The sequence below is a fragment of the Eriocheir sinensis genome, unplaced genomic scaffold, assembly GCF_024679095.1.
Source record: "Eriocheir sinensis breed Jianghai 21 unplaced genomic scaffold, ASM2467909v1 Scaffold334, whole genome shotgun sequence".
In the NCBI taxonomy this organism is placed as follows: Eukaryota; Metazoa; Arthropoda; class Malacostraca; order Decapoda; family Varunidae; genus Eriocheir; species Eriocheir sinensis.
In genome coordinates, this window is record NW_026111648.1 from 343,487 (window position 1) to 357,500 (window position 14,014).

Consider the following 14,014-nt stretch of genomic DNA (forward strand, 5'->3'; position numbering starts at 1 on the left):
GAGAGGGTCTTCTGTTGAAAGAAGTTGAATAATGCAGAGTGGAGTCATCAGCGTATGAGTGGATAGGACAGTTTGTTATGGAAAGAAGATCATTGATGAATAACAGGAAGAGAGTGGGTGATAGGACAGAGCCTTGTGGAACACCACTGTGCACAAGAGTGGGGGAGAAGGGTATCTGAAGATAAGATAACAAAACAGTTTAAGGAAAAACAACATTAAAAATAGTTTTATTAAAACAAGATGTGTGAGAAACACCAAATCATAAGTATATATTTTTGTCCTTCCAGAAAACTGTTTTATTGAAAGTTACCCAATAAGCAGAAGTAAATTTTTGTTTCATTAGCAGGCCGGTATGAATGCCGGTCTTGATGTGGCTCAAGACACCTAGGAAAAAAATAAGTGAAGAGGAAAATAGTTTATTAAATAATGCAGGAATCAAAATACTAAGGTAACAGTTAGCAAAGATTTATAATTGAGCTGAGTAAGTGTGATGAGGGCTTCCGTGGGGAGGCGGTGGTCGAGTGGTCAGCGTGCAGGCATGGTGAGCCCGTGGACCTAGCTAGCTAAGTTTATATACACCAGGTCAAGTCATACGCAGGTTTGTGGGAGGAGACACGGCAGAGGCGTGGCTTATGCTTGACGATGCTTGGAGCCAAACTAGAGAATGTAGAAACAGGAATTAAGAGAAAACGAGGAAAGGCGGACTAATTTAAATCAATCACTTCAACATGCCCTCCCTCACACCCCACACCGCCGTTTGTAGGCATTGGAATTACAGTCACGCAATAGCACAATAAAGAGGCATATTTTTTTTCATCCGTGGCTTGACTGAACGCGCTGTGAAAGCAAGAGCATGCACATCCAAAGTGCACACACGGCCGCAAATTTAGTCACCCCTGAATTGGCGGGTATTATTTTTTTTCACCTTCAAGTGACGTCATCCCGCTGCTCCGCCCCCAAACCGCCCCCTGCGCGTACCGTTCGCAGTTTTGAGGCAGAGTGACTTGACTTGGTATATATAGACTTAGCTAGCTAGGTTCGAGTTCAAGAACAAGGGCGAGGCTTTGCCAGACACGAGGATGCCTCAGTGACGAGGCTTGGCCAATAAAGTCATCACCCATCCTCACATCGTCATCGTTATCGCATAAGTAAAATAACGAACGTAACTGAAAAGTATCACTACCCGAAAAAAGGTTCGTGTGATTTACCGCTGAATTAAATTTCCATGGCGGTATGATTGCTGGAGTCGACATCAGCCCCTGACCTGTGGAGCCGGCGAACTATCATTAACCCCTTGAACACGAGGACGCGCATACTGCGTCCTGGCTCTCTTCAGCCAGTATACGAGTTATTTCATCCCGGATACTGTACAATTGTTTTTAGGATGAATGTCGGATATGATACGGTGTCTGATTTGACCTTCAATGTTATTATTGAGTAATAACATTAGTGTGTCTTGCGCACATTTGTACTTGACAAAAATGTACCTGGGGCAAGGCATATAGTACGGTATTGTACGGTACGAAATTACGGTACGGTACGAATCTGTGGACGGCAAAAGTACGGTACGATATTTTTCTAATAGTACGGTACGGTACGAAAGTACGATACTTTTTTGTACCTTTTTTCGTATCAAGATATAGACGAACACCTGCATATATGATCAGGTCATTCAGGTGACAATGAAGTAAGTGAGGTCATGTGCCGGCTCTCCCGCGGAATCTGGTGTGGAGTGGCAAGGTCATTAATTGTCATCCGTAAGGCCGAAAGATGGCGGATACCTGTCCAATGTCAGGTGTTAAGTCAGATCAGGCTTGTCAGGTCACAGGCCACCTGGGTTTCCGCGGTGTGGAATGATCGAAAGTAGTAGACTCATTTTCAGTTCATCTAGGATACCATTAGTATTGCTAATCAAAGCTGTTGTTAACTCGTCCGCTGCGATTGGCACGGATTTGGCTTTCACTGGTAGCCTGGTAACATGTATTCCCAGGTCTTCCTCTGTCTCTGTGGTGGATAGTGGAGTGTTTCCCATGTGGTATTGGTGTGCTGGATATCCCTTCACTGGTAGCCTGGTAACATGTATTCCCAGGTCTTTCTCTGCCTCTGTGGTGGATAATGGAGTGTTTAATCCCATGTAGTACTGGTGTGCTGGATATCCCTTCACTGGTAGCCTGGTAAAATGTATTTCCACGTCTTCCTCTGCCTCTGTGGTGGATAGTGGAGTGTTTCCCATGTGGTATTGGTGTGCTGGATATCCCCTCCGAAGGTGCAGGATTTTACATTTGTCTTCATTGAATAGTATCAGCCACTTGTTGTTCCCTTCCTGTAGCTTGTGATGTCTTCTTGCAGGAAATCCGCAGTCAAGGGGTTAAAACCTATTTACATATGAGGTATTGCTATCCCGAAAAAGTTTACAGAGAGCTTTAATAGCTGTTAGGAATACTATGACTGTCTGTGCTGATTAGTGGCAGATAAACGTGTAAGCAAAGAAACATCAGTGAATTAGTGGTGTGATAAGCTTGCGAAATCTCGAATGGATATGTTTTCATTTATAATGTAAAAAAAAAATATTAGTATTTACGAAATATTTCTACCGGATCAGTAAGTGTACGGTAATCAAAAACAACACCGCCATAATGGATGAGAAGTGGCCTGAAGGCAGCAACTGAGGTGGTGGGCGTGAACTCTCTCAACCGGGTATCTGCCATCTTGCGGCCCTCAGCTCAGCTCAGTTCGGCGCCTTCACCACAATGATTGGGATTAGCTAAGTCTATATATAACAAGTCAAGTCACTCTACTTCAAAACTGCGACCGGTACGCGCAGGAGTCGGTTTTGGGGCGGAGCAGCGGGATGACGTCACTTGGACCTCCCCCCCCCCCCCCCCAAAAAAAAAATACCCGCCAGTTCAGGGGTGACTAAAGTTGCGGCCGTATGTGCACTCTGGATGTGTAATCTTGCCTTCTTTCACAGCGCGTTCAGGCAAGCCACTAATGAAAAAAATGTTTTTTTATTGTGCTATTGCGTGACTGTATTTCCAATGCCTACAAACGGCGGTGTGGGGTGTGAGGGAGGGCATGTTGAAGTGATTGATTTAAATTAGTCCGCCTTTCCTCGTTTTCTCTAGATCCCTGTTGCTACATTCTCTAGTTTGGCTCCAAGCAACGTCACGCATAAACCACGCCTCGGCCGTGTCTCCTCCCACAAACCTGCGTATGATTTGACTTGGTGTATATAGATTTAGGGGATTAGCGGCCCATTTCGACTCCACAAACTCTACCTCTATGTAAATTTCCAGATAAGCTCTTGCCGCCGCGGCTTCTTTTAAGGACCAGGAAAGGGACGGGAAGTCGAGTCCTGTTGGCCCTCCTCCTCCTCCTCCTTCCTCCCTTCCCCTTCTCCCTTCTTCCCTTTTGCATCCCCTCCTAACCCTCTTTTCCTCTCTCCTACCCTTTCTCCTTCCCTCTTCTCTTCCCTTTTACCTCTTCATTCCCTTCTTCCCCTTTCTCTCCTTTCCCTCTTTCCCCTTTCCCTTCTCCCCCTCCTTCCCATCCCACCTCCTTTTATCTCAACTTCCCCTTCTCCCTACTTTCCTTTCCTACCATCCCCTGCCCCGTTCCTACCCATTCTTCTCCTCCCCTTCCATCCGTCTCTTTCCCCCCAACGCCCGGGACGCAGCAAGCAGACTGGCACAGATTGGATTCAGCAAGCAGACATGGACACACACACACACACACACACACACACACACACACAGGAAGCAGACTGGCGCAGACTGGGTTCAAGAAGCAGACACAGACACATAGGGTCGTATAAGAAGACAGTTCGTCGTCCAAAACCACATATTTGACAAGGCTTTCGTAGGAGTTTTAAGCATTTCCAGTAGTAGTTTTATGGCCCTGGTGGTAGTTTGGCCCTTCTTCTGTACCATGAACCTGAAGAAACACTCACTAGAACTGGACTGACCCCCTCTTTAGCCTTTAGAAATAGCTGATGTGAGAAGCCAAAGTGTCTTATAATACCAACCATACAGTCACGAACACGGCAAGCAAACTGGGACACCAAAGCAACAATGATATTCGGCCGAACCTACTGGGTCCCAGATACAGAGGCGCTTTCATTGCTGTTATTGCTGGTGGTATGGGGGTGGGGTGGTGGTGGTGGTGGTGAGGCGCCTCTCAGTGAAGTTTTCCTGCTGTCCATCATTGTCTTAAGAGTTCATTCCCACAAAAAAGTCATGTTGCTTTAGAAGTGGCTGCGTGATTTATGAGAGGTGCTCCTCCGCGCGTGTTAATCTGTGTGTAGCTGCTGACAGACTGCGTTAGTTCATGACAGGTACGGTACGTGTAGCTATATGAGTATTAAAACACACACACACACACACACACACACACACACACACACACACACACACAAGAAAACGAAGAAAGAATAAACGATTGAATATGCGAAAAAATCGAAAAAAATAGCAAGCTCTCTTTCTGTCAGTCTCTCTTTCTGCCTGTTTGTCTGTCTATCTATGTCTCTATTTTCTTTTTGACCTATCCATACAGCTATCTATCTGATTTACGCATCCCCCCGCAGGGCTCTCAACAAGGCCGGGATTCATGATAGCTGCGGCAACACTTCCATGACATATTTTGCCCGCTACCTAAACAAGTCACCCAAACGCCCCACTCCACAATCGAAGGTTTCTCCTTTCAACTCGGCAGATGACAAGTTGACAGCACTCGCTCTTCTCGCCATGCTCATGGTAAAACTGAAGGACGCCTTCTTTGCCCTCCTTTATTTTTACTAACATGATTGCTATTGATGTTGGAAGATTACCAAGGAATTTCAGCGGGAAATAAGTAAAAATCATTATTATTATACCGTTGCAGATCAATGATAATCAATGAGGCATGCGCCAGAGTTGTCATACAAACACCCTACACAACGCCAGGGTCATATTCTTGACACTTTCAGGGTCCAAGCATACATTTATCAAAGTTCGTAAGTTTATAGATTATTCATGACCTGGTGGTGGTTGACAAGGTTTTTCTGCCATGAATGTAAGAAACCTCATGGACGTATTAATCGCTTTGAAATGAGTGCGGAGAAAGGGCGGTTAAGAATACCAACCCAAGTCCTCATGGTGAGTTCCATACGGGTCCCTTCTCATCCTGGTATCTCTGGCAGGATCTATCGACTTACTCAGCGCAACGCATGGGCGCCCCATGGCCCCCTTCATTCAGGATCCCCGTCGAAGGGAGTCACCTTGTCGTGGTGATGAGACTTGAAGGCAAGGTCAGCAGCTCTTTACCTCGATAGAGCTCGATGTCCGCTATTGCCTCGTAGACCAGAAAATGCTCCGCCATCACCGGCTTGAAGTACCGTTGATGTTGCCTACCACTACCACCTAGGGCAGGGCTACTGTCTGCCAACGTGTTGTCCGTGCGTGGCGTCGTATACTCCCGTGCCCTCTCATCTGGGAGTTAGGTCACCGCAGGGCAGTGGATTCCTCGGTGGGCAACACGCTCCTTTGGTGGGAGGTTGAGGTTCAGTGGCCTCCTGAATCAATCGGCTGAATCATGATGGTTAATGCATGTACAATGGCTAAGTCAGCAGACCACTGCCAGGGTGAGCGATCACATGATCCACTGACGCGTTAAACACCTGGCAGTGGCCACCTCCCCCATTACCCACAGGGCTGTTCAGTGCGGTCTATTTGGCATGCTTCACCCGCACAGGCTCCAATGGTGGTGCGGTGTAGGGAAGTGAAAACCTATTGTGGGTAAATTACCTTTCCCCAGCCTGCCTCCTCCCTGACGTCACCTGTCTCCCGAAACTCTCACGGTCCCCTCCATCGCCACCTTGGGCACTTTCACGGCCCTGGCGTGCAGTCCCTACCTCATGAGAGATCTGCCCAAGACTAGATGCGTGCGACACTGAAGTCACACAGGAATAGTCCCGTAAGCCTAGGGGCTAGTCTCCCAAATGAAATTATGCCTGTACCAGTACTTAATCTGAAATTATCTATCCGTCCCAAGGTGGCTCTGCGTCAACTAAAAGACTTGACATGGGAGATGACCTACAAAGCATCTGTTGACAGTCGGACTGGCGCGTGACTGCCATAAATGTGCAGGCAGTTGTTACCAAATAAAAAGAGAGTGAGAGAAAGCAAGCCACCAATATCCATCTCGTTTGACCTCTTCAATAATTACCTCCTCTTCCCTCTTCATCCTCCTTTCCTTTTCCTCCTCCTCCTCCTCCTCCCACTCCTCCTCCTGATTTTACTCATTCTCTCTTTCTAATTCCTTTCCACTTCCTCTCCTTCCTCCTTCCTCCTCTTTTCATTTCTCCAATTATTCTCTCTTCTTCCCTCCTTCCTCCATCTCTTTTTCCTCCATCAACCCTTCCTTCGCCTCCTCCTCCTCCTCCTCCTCTCCTGATTTTAACCTTTTCCTCTTTCCTCCATTCCTTCCTTTCCTCCTCTTTTCATTTCTCCAATTATTCTCTACTTTCTTCCCTCTCTTTTTCCTCCATCAACCCTTCCTTCCCCTCCTCCTCCTCCTCCTCCTCTTTCTGTCCAACATATTCTTTTCTCTGTTCATCTCCTCCTCCTCCCCTCTCTCCTCCTATATATCCTCCGTCCATTTAACTCAGATTTAGCCAAAAAACAACACAGATATTTCCACCTCTCCTCCTCTCCCCTCCCTGACCTCAACGCATAATCATAAGCGGGTTCTGATGACATCATGTTCCCCGCGTGCCCTTGCTGACCAATGGCGTGCCAGTATCCTCGTGACGGCGACGTGCACTAAGCCAATCAGCTACGTTCCTGTAGTCTGAGGCCACGCCCACAGGCCTCGTGATTGGCTGCACCACGACCCCGAAAGAGAGAGAGAGAGAGAGAGAGAGAGAGATTAGAGAGAGGGGGAAATTTACACAGACAGAACCAGATTTGAGAATTTGAGAGAGAGAGAGAGAATGGCTGATATAGATAATGAAAATAACCACAGTAACAAAAATAACACAAAGAAAATCATTGTTTATTATCCTTATCATTATTAGTACTAATATTATTATTATCATTATCATTATTATTATTATTGTTATTATTATTATTATACCTGTGCCGCAAACCGTCAGAATTTTTCAAACAGAGATAAAACAAGTTACGTGTGTGTGTGTGTGTGTGTGTGTGTGTGTGTGTGTGTGTGTGTGTGTGTGTGCTTTACATTTAACACAAAAACGATGACTCGGCTGACTGACTGACTACCTAGTCGGCAATACGGGCGCGGCAGCATTTTTTGTCTGGGTCTGGGTCTGGAGCCCTTCTGTATGAAGTTTTCTGCAGCTGAGAGCGTTCGTCACTGTATGTGCCGACTGGCGGCTGGTACAACATGTCGGCGCCAATAAACAAGAAATGACAGATACAGACAACAAGATTTAGAACCAGGAGGCCGAGGTGGCATTACTAGAAGTTGGGCAGCATAGATGCTTGTGGGACCACAAGATGAGCTATAAAGAGAAGCTGAGAGAATGGCAGCAACATTGCAGAAATGTTTATCTCTTTGCGAGATATCGAAGGAGGTAAGGAACGATTATTTTCGTGTATTATATAATCACACTATGTGATGCCAGGGGTTGCGCTGGCATGTTCCTCCCTTCTCCTTTCTTATTAAATGCAACAATGAACAATCAATCAATCAATACTACTTATGATAAAACTCGTTTACTTAAAGTATTTCTACAATATTAGGCTAATGGACCAAACTCATTGTGGTTTTAATATATGGTAGCAGCCTTTTGGGTGTCTGCAGGATGAATTCATGCCCTTACATTTACTAGCAGTTTACGTCTTGATGCTCCCCTGGCTCCTCCCACGTGTGAACCTACTTGCTCCAAGGAGCACTTAACTGGTCTAGCCGCTAGATCGTCGCGGCTGTATACCGACCAGGAATTGCCAGGTGTAAGCCGCCTTTACTCACGACTGACTGCCTCACTGATCTAATACTTCGATAAATATTTGTTTCATTTCCAATATTTAAACATAATGAATTCTCGTCACCCATCACTCTATCATTCACAGCTCTTCCTCGTATAAGTAAATATTCTTCGCATCTTACCTCGCGCGAGAGATCTCTCTCTCTCTCTCTCTCTCTCTCTCTCTCTCTCTCTCTCTCTCTCTCTCTCCTTACTAGCCACTTTCTCTATCTTCCTCAAACTCACTTATAATTCCACCTATCCGTCACTTCATATCTCGTCTCTAATTCAACCTTCTTTTCCATATTTCCTGATCCTAAAACATCATTGGGAGGCGATGGATGAGACGTCTGTATGGGCTCCGCGTCTCAAAGCACACAGGTTCGCGTCCCGCCCGCCCTATAAACAGACAGCGTTGAGTCACCGCCGAGGGGCCCAAGACTACCCACATGCTGTCCTGAAGACCGCCTATCTACCCATACTCTTGATTCTCTGTTGCTTATAGCATTAATGGGAAAAAATGCATTGCTACGAGAGAGAGAGAGAGAGAGAGAGAGAGAGAGAGAGTTTATGAGACAAATAGCCTGAGCTACATCAGCCCATCAATATAACATAACTGTGTGTGTGTGTGTGTGTGTGTGTGTGTGTGTGTGTGTGTGTGCAATTTACGCATGACGTTTACATCACAACAAGGAGATTTGCACCACTACTACTACTACTACTACTACTACTACTTACTACTTCTACTACTACTATAGTACTACTACTCCTACTACTATTACTATCACTACTACTACAAATGTAAATAAATTAAATAATAAAAATAATACCAATAACCATGATAATATGATAATAAAAAGTTGTAGCAGTAGTAGTAGTAGTAGTAGATGATACAAAAATTACTCCACTTGAACGAAATTACACTGGAAAAAATGCATTCTCTCTCTCTCTCTCTCTCTCTCTCTCTCTCTCTCTCTCTCTCTCTCCTGCAGGGCCAGAGAGGGACACAGACAGACTCATCAGACGAACCCAAACTTTGTAAAACCAAGGGAGAGAGAGAGAGAGAGAGAGAGAATGTATTCCTGGTCGTTTTTTGTTCTTCAGTAGTAGTAGTAGTAGTAGTAGTAGTAGTAGTAATAGTAGTGGTGGTGGTGGTGGTAGTAGTACTAGTAGTAGTAGTAGTAGTAGTAGTAGTAGTAGTAGTAGTAGCACAGTAGTAGTAGTAGTAGTAGTAGTAGTAGTAGTAGTAGTAGTAGTAGTAGTAGTAGTGGAATTAGTAGTGTGTGCGTGTGCGTGTGTTTGTGTGCGCACGTGAATTCCTTTCCTTTTTTGGCGCCAACACACACACACACACACACACACACACACACACACACACACAAAACCAAGCAACACGCAAAATATAGTGACATTCCCCCCCCCCCCCCCCTCTCTCTCTCTCTCTCTCTCTCTCTCTCTCTCTCTCTCTCTCTCCACGAACAGAGAACAAAAAGATGCTTAGAGAGAGAGAGAGGTGATTACAGGAAAGAGTGCAATTATGTTTTTTAAGTTCCTCCTCTCTCTCTCTTCCTTATCATTTTATCACTTTCCTCCTCCTCCTCCTCCTCTCCCTCCTTTTTTTTATACAGGAGGTGGTGAGGATATTGTGTGTGTGTGTGTGTGTGTGTGTGTGTGTGTGTGTGTGTGTAACTTTGTATATCTTTATTTAGAAGTAGTAGTAGTAGTAGTAGTAGTAGTAGTAGTAGTAGTAGTAGTAAAAGAAGAAGAAAAAAAAGAAAAAAAAAAAAAAGAAAATGAAGGAGGATAAAAAGATGAAGAAAATGAAGGTGGAGGGGAATAAGAAAAGTAGTAGAAGAAAAAGGAACATTTGAAGAAGAATAAGTATATGACCAGGAACATTGTAGAAGAAAAGAAAAGAAGAAAAAGCAGAGGAAAACGAAGAAAAAGAAGAAGGAAAAGAAAAGTAACACCATACACACAACACATTTATACTATTACACTCTGGCGGAACACGCAACAAACTCACCAACACGTACTAATTTCGTCCGCCTTCCTTGTTTCCTCTCGGTTGAACACAGAGTCCTCATTACACTTCGATTTGTTTTCATTAGGTCAATCTCTAGCAACATGACTTCTGGTGTCCACTCTGTTTTGTCTTATTGAATCGGCGACCGTCTGGAGGCTGGACAAAGGTGTTTCATTACGTCTGGATTTGTTGTGACTGACTGCATGGCTTAACCTCAATACTGTTCCCCGTTGTTTTTGTATAGATGTTTTGGGTAGAGCCTCGACTAGACCGTAAAAACCCATGGAATCAAAAATAACTCGATACTACAGGTTCGACACAAGTCATTCATTGCGTCTTGATTTGTTTTCATTATTCAGACTGACTCGCTTCACCTTCCTACAGTTTCCCGTTCTTTTGTATAGATGTTTTGGGTGCAGCCTCAACTAGACCGCATAAAACCCATGAACTCAAAGAAATAATTCAATACTACAGGTTCGACACAAGTCATTCATTACGTCTTTGATTTGTTTTCATTATTCAGAATGACTGGCTTCACTACCTCACCATAGTTTTCCGTTGTTTCTGTATATATATATTTTGTGTACAGCCTCTACCAAACCGCGGCCTGACATATTCTAACGTGCCATTCATATATAGTTATTCAGACTGACTAGCTTCACCTCACTGCAGATTTCACGTTGGTTTTGTATATATCTTAACTACAGACTCTACCAAACTGCTCCCAGGTACATTCTAACACACCCAGCCATATAAAACCCAATAAAAATAATAGAAATACCACATTGACAAACTTAAACAATGATTGGTAGAGCCGACAGAAACGAAACCTGACCTGTTCTGCCGTACCCATCCGCATAAAACTCATAAAAATAAAAAGAAATAACTCGACAATGACAACATGGAGCAATGAGTGGGTACAGCCTTGACGAACACCACGACCTAACGTTATTCTGACTTCCACGCGATCCGTTCACACAGCCTCGCCAAATAGTTCTGACTCCAACGCCGAAATAGTAATAGTAATGTACCTAGTAATAGAAAGTGGTGGTGTCTCGTCCGTCCAGTGTGTTCTTGAGGCAGAAAAAGACTCACGGAAGACAGCCTCAGCGGGACGTCACTTTATGGCTGTCTTCCGGGCGGGACACGAGACATTCATAATATTCCGAGCAGTCTGAATCAGTCATCGCCTCGCTGGGACTCTCTCCTGAACTGTTAATGACGTCTGGCGGCAATATACATATATTTTTTTCCTGAGAGCTGCCCACCTGACACTGTATTTGTCAGACCCCTCCGCGGTCCAATGGTTAGCGTGCCTAGCTACGAAATCGCGGACCAAGGTTAGAATCTTGGTCCAGGAGGTCGGCGTGCATTTCACCCATCTGTTCATCCTTCCTTTCGGGCTGGTGGATAAATGTGTACCCGGGGACACCTGGGGAGGGCACCCTGTGGTAACCCGGATGTGACATCCGGGTTACCACCCATGGGTGATGGGTTCCCTCCTACTATGGGCTCAGAGGGCCGACGGTACAGAGATGAGCACCGCCGCCACGCGCAGCTACAGCGTGTGTACCCACCTTCACTTTAAGCATCCCGGCATTGCTTTTGTTCCCTTTCTTTTCCTTTTCTCATAGATCTCTTTACTTATATTTTGTTCCCCGACACTTTTTTACTTTTTTCTTCTTACTTTACTGTCAGGCTTGTATTTTTGTTTTTCCCTTTTTCTTTTCTTTATTCTTGTCTTTACTTTACTGTCTTTTATATTTGTTTCCCCCACTTTATATATTTTTTTCTTCTTCAGAGTATACGATTTTTTGTTTCTCTCTTTTTTCGTTTCTGTTTTCTTCTATTTACTGTCTTTTATTTTTGTTTTCCCCACTTTATATTCTTTTCTTCTTTTTCTTCCTCTTATTTTACTGTCACTGTCTTGATTTTTTGTTTCTCCCTTTTTTTTCGTTTCTGTATTCTTTTCTTTACTTTAGTCTCTTTTATTTTTGTTTTCCCCACTTTATATTCTTTTCTTCTTTTTCTTCCTCTTATTTTACTGTCACTGTCTTTATTTTATTTTTTGTTTCTCCCTTTTTATTCTTTATTCTTCTCTTTACTTTGCTGTCTCTCTTATTTTTGTTTCCCCACTTGATATTCTTTTCTTCTTCTTCTTCCTCTTACTTTACTGTCAGTGTATCCTATTTTTTTGTTTCTCCCTTTTTTTCGTTTCTGTATTCTTTACTTTACTGTCTCTTTTATTTTTGTTTCCCCCACTTTATATTCCTTTCTTCTTCTTCTTCCTCGTACTTTACTGTAAGAGTCTCCTATTTTTCATCTCCACGTCTGGTCATCGAGGGAGCTCTGTCTGGGTCTACATCAACCTTTTATTGCCCCTTGACGCTCTCTGAGGGATCTCAGTAATAATAATCAAGGCAGCTCAAGGACAAAGAAACAACTTACGGAAAAAATCTCGCTAATTCGTTATTCCTCAAGAGCGAAAAATAGACTTCAATTCACTTTTTCCTAAGTGATAATATCGCGTCCTGCGTCTGTAAGTAAAACGAGTGATTCCTTTTATTCTGCTCGCCTCCAGATAACAACAAAGCTACCTCAGTGTCGCCTCAGTCCCCCGATTACTCAATGTTGTATCGGCGTGGCGCGTCTCAGCCTGGCGGAGAAATTAAAACAAACAGGAGAATCGCTCATTTCACGGGGTCACCTGGAGGGCGGCAGCGTCCTCGTCATTTTAACGTAGAAGAGATACATAGATACAGACAAACGAACAAGAGACACAGATACAGAAGGACAATACAAACAAGACACAGACATAGAAAAACAAACAGACATAGAAAAAGATATAGAAAAACACAGGTAAAGAATAGCAAACAAAGGAGTCGCTCATTTCACTGTGGGAAGCTTGAGGTAAACACAAAGACATAGATACAGATAAACCAAAAGATCGAAGGTAAATGTTAGCAATGTATTAATGTGTTAGGATTAGTGTTACTGTGTGTGTGTGTGTGTGTGTGTGTGTGTGTGTGTGTGTGTGTGTCATGCCAACACACATCAACACTAATTCCTTGCCTCACTTCCCTCCTCGTCAATGAATCGTTAATTATTATAATGCCTCGCGCGTCTCCAGAATGTATCGGGCGACTTCATCCCCGCTAAACCTGCGGACAGGTTCTTCAGGCCGTTACTTATGCAACACACGCCCGCATAAAGCATCAGGGCGGCTTGTCAGGATAATGTTCTCCTCTCTTTCCACCACGCACAGGAGGGAGTCAGCCAGTGCTTGCTAATACTTGCTAATCAGACCTAATTTAACATAGCAATCACATGTACAGGAACACGTTATGATTCTCGCTTGCATCACCATTTTCACCTTCCTCAGAGGCAAGGATAAGACACTCGGAAGGACAACTTTGACAGATATTGCAGAAGATACAAGAAGATAAACACCATAATATACACCTATTGATAACACTAATAATAACACAATATCTAATAATAACACTAATGATACTAATAATACTGAGTCAACAACGGAACAAAACAAAAAATAGAGTGAAGGATAAAATTAAGTACAGAAAAGCAAGATTAAAAAAAACAGAGCAATAAGATAAAGAAAAATAACAAAACGAGGAAGAACATAAAATTAACAAGCAAAAGCAAAATCAAGGCCAATACATTTAAATGACTCACACACACACACACACACACACACACACACACACACTAAAACAAACTCTCTCTCTCTCTCTCTCTCTCTCTCTCTCTCTCTCTCTCTCTCTCTCTCTCTCTCTCTCTCTCTCTCTCTCTCTCTCTCTCTCTCTCTCTCTCTCCAGTCAGCCCCATAGCCTTCACTTAAACCATGCAATATAGATAGATAGATAGATAGATAGATATTTAAAATAGATAAATGGTGAAACCAACGAACAAACACACTTACCAGCAACACCCCGGGAAGCATGTACGGCTCTCTGTCACATCTGAAAGAAAGAAAGAAAGTGAGAAAGTGAGAGAGTGAGTGA

At 43.8% G+C, this 14,014-nt stretch overlaps 1 long non-coding RNA gene across 1 annotated transcript in view; it reads right to left on the reverse strand.

Annotated features, from left to right (window-relative positions):
- Positions 1-13,859: 13,859 nt before the first annotated feature.
- LOC126991770 (uncharacterized) overlaps positions 13,860-14,014 on the reverse strand; it is a 44,088-nt gene continuing 43,933 nt past the window's right edge. Inside the window, exon 4 of the long non-coding RNA XR_007745837.1 lies at positions 13,860-13,972. This is a non-coding gene — a long non-coding RNA (uncharacterized LOC126991770). The remainder of the gene's footprint in view (positions 13,973-14,014) is intronic.